Raw genomic sequence first — 3,875 nt, 5'->3', positions numbered from 1 at the left:
TCGCTTAGCGGGGGGGAAACATAATCACCTTATAAGGGAATGTTACAGAACTCGGCCCCTCATTGGGTAAGAGTTCATGGGAGGGAGGACAGAAGGGATAAAAGTGTCTGCTGAGAGGTTGGGAGGGAGCGGGATGTGATCACAGAAGAATAAAGACTCATTATCCACCTCAGGCGCTCTGTCTGGTTCTTCCCCCATCAAAGAGTGGGGGCCGGAGGTACCCCGAAGACTCATCACGCGTTGGACTGGTGAGTAAGAGGACGGACTAGCATAAAGAAGCCGGCGTTGTAAATAAAACCCCGGAAAATACCTTTGATAAACTTGATCTTTTTTTCTTTCAGATAAATTTTGTTACTATTTTTTCTAGCTCTGTAAAATAATTTTGGGGTAGTTTGATTGATATGACACTAAGAAATAGGTTATTTCAAGTATAATTGTCAATTTTATTATATTAGCTTGGCCTACCTATAAGTGGATGGTATTTTCACAGTTGTTTAGATCTGATCTTATTTATGTGAAAAGAGTTTTGGGATTGTATCAAAATAATTCCTGGGTTTGTCTTCACAGTTATTACTTGAAATATTTTTTTAATTATTTACAGTCTTTTTTGAATAAATTTTCTCTTTCTATCTCTTGTTACTGGGCTTTGTTGGTAACATATAGAAATGCTGATAATTATGTGGGTTTATCTTATATCCTGCAACTTTGCCATCATTGTTTGTTGTGTCAGATAACTTTTTAGTGAATTTTCTTGGATTCCCATCACATCATCCTCAGAGTGATAGTTTTGTTTTGTTTCCTCATTGTCTATTCCAGTTCCTTTAATTTCATTGTCTTTCCTTATTGCTAAAGTAAACATTTCTAAAAATATATTGAATAATAGTGGTAATAACAGTAATTCTAATTTTGCCCCTCTTCTTAATGGGAGTGATTCTAGCTTATCCCCATTACATATAAAGTTTTCTGATGGTTTTAGATGGATATTGCTTATCGTTTTTAGGAAAAATTCATTTATAACGATATATTTAATGTTTTTAGTAGTAATAGGGTCATATTTTGTCAAAAAGCTTTTTTTCAGCATCTATTGAGATTTCTATTAGTTTTGTTATTGTTACAGTTGGTTTTGCTGATTGTTTTCCTAATGCTGAACCAACTCTATATTCTTGGTATATATCCCACCTGCTCATAGTTAATTATTCTAGTGACAAATCACTGTAATCTCTTTGTTGATGTTTTACTTTAAATTTTGCATTAATATTCATTAGGTAAATTATAATTTGCTTTCTCTGATTTGCCTCTTCTTAGGTTAAGTATCAGCATTATATTTGTGTCTTTAAGAGGAATTTAGAATTCCTCATCATTTGTATCCAAATAATTTATGTATTATTGGAATTAGTTGTTCTTCAAGTGTTCAGTAGAATTTTCTAGTGAATACATTCTAGTGAAGTCCTTGAATGAGTTGTTCAATTTCTTTTTCTGAAATGGGATTATTTAAATATTTTGTTTCCTCTTCTGTTAATCTGGACAAGTTAACGTTTTTGTAAACCTTGATCTATTTCATTTAGATTTATTGTCATGCAGTTTGGCAAAATAACTCTGAATTATTGCTTTAATTTCCTTTTCTTGGGCAGCTAGGTGGCTCAGTGGATAGAGCACTGAGGACAGGAATTCATATCAGACCTCAGACACTTGACACTTTTTATCTATGTGACCTTGTTTAAGTCACTTAACCTTGATTGCATCACATCCAGGGTAATCTCCATTCATCCTATCCATACCTGACTATTGGACCCAGATGACTGGAGGAGAAATTGAGATAGGTGTCATAGTGTACAGCACCCCTTCACTCAAATCAGAATCAATTCTTTGTAATGGTATTACCTCCCTGCTGGCATAGTCTTATTTGAGAATGAAGGACAAACATCATCTGTGGTTATTTATCCTTTTCATTTTGAAAACTGGTAATTTAAAGACAAACAAAAATCCCCACAGAATATGAATGGACACATGTTTTTCCTTCCTATGCCATGGTTTTCTTTCTTTTATTTTAGTCCTAATTCCTCATATATAAAATGACTAGTTATTTTATTATTAAATTTTAAATTTAATATTATATATTTATACAATTTATTATATTATTTATTTACAACAAATTTATTATATAATTATATAAATTTAAATTACACTAAATAATAAATATTTATTAATATTATGATAATTATTATTAGCATGTTAATAAGTAAACATGTTAAATGCAAATGTACATGCACAACTCTTGGCTGACTGCTGCTGGTGGGATGGGGGATGGAGGATAGTAGAGAAATAAATTTAGAAATATAAATTTAGAAATTTATAAATATAAACTCATAAATATGCAAGTGGATGAATGCTGAAAAACTTTCATAATATGTAATAAGAAAAATAAAACAAAAAAGAAAAAGAGAACCTGATAATTTGTTTTTTAATCAAATTTCCCAAAAGTTTATCTATTTTGTTTGTTTTTCATGAAAACAAATCTGTTTTATTTAGTAGTTCTATAATTTTCTTACTTTCAATTTTATTTATCTCTCCTATGAAAGTTTTCAGGATTTCTAATCTGATATTTAATTAGGCATAATAAATTTGCAATTATTCTAGTTTTTTAAATTGCATGTCCAATTCATTGATCGATTCTTTCGCATTTTATTCATGAAAGCACTTAGAAATATAAAATGTCTCCTAAGTACAGCTTTAGCTGAATTCTACAAGTTTTTGGTAAATTTTCTCAATGTTATTCTCTTGGATGAAATTATTGATTCTTTCTGACTCAGTCATTCTTTTGGCTATGATTATTTAGTTTCCAATTAATTTTTAATCTATTATTCCATGGATCTTTATTAAATGTAATTTTTATTTCATTATGATCTGAGAAAGATGTACTTAATATTTATGCTTTTCCTGAATTAATTGTGAGGTTTTATGGCATAATGCTTGGTCAATATTTGTGTATGTGCCATATACCCCTGAGGAAAAAGTTTGTTCCTTTCTATCCCATTCAGCTTTCTCCAGATGTCTATCATATCTAACTTTTAATAACTTCTGTTCATCTCCACTTCTTTCTTGTTTATTGCCAGAGTAGATTTATCTAAAACTGGGAGAGGGAGGTTTCAGTTTCTTTTTTTTCTTATACATGCATAGTTATGATTACTAACTCTGCATTTGAAAACATTTTATTTTTCCCCATTTATATTCTTCTTTCTCCTTTCAATTTTTCTCTCCTACTCACTATTTTGCTTTTTATTTCACCTCCTTCAATCTGCCCTCCTTTCTAACAGTCTGCCATTTCCCCCTTCTTTCTCCTAACTCTACCCTCCCTTCTATAAGCTGCTCATTCCTTTTTCCTCTTCCTTTCCCCTCCATCTTCCCTGCAGATTAAGATGACTTCTTAAACCCAATCGGTAGTGTATGTGAGAATAAGATTCAATTAATGTTCTTAAATTCCCTTCTTTTCCTCTATTTTAATTGGTCCTTTGTGCATCTTCATGTGATGTGATTTACCCTTTTCTGCTTCCCCTTATCCTTCCAGTACAATCCTTTTTTATGTCCTATTTTTTAATATCATCACATGTTAATCAACTTTCATCCACATCCTCTATTTAAGTATAATCTTTCTGTTTTAATAGAAATACAATTCTTTTAATTACTAAAGTTTGAAAGTTCCCTGTTTCAATGAATGTCCATCTTTTCATCAGAAAGATTATGCTTAGTTTTGCAGGGTAGTTGATTTTTTGATTGTAATCCAAGTTCCTTTGTCTTCCTGAATATCATATTCCAGGTCCTTCAATACTTTAATTTTGAAATTACTAAGTCCTGTGTTCTCTAGACTTTGTCTCCTT

This window comes from Macrotis lagotis, chromosome X (genome assembly GCF_037893015.1).
Source record: "Macrotis lagotis isolate mMagLag1 chromosome X, bilby.v1.9.chrom.fasta, whole genome shotgun sequence".
Classification (NCBI taxonomy): Eukaryota; Metazoa; Chordata; class Mammalia; order Peramelemorphia; family Peramelidae; genus Macrotis; species Macrotis lagotis.
This window is presented reverse-complemented; position numbering follows the sequence as displayed.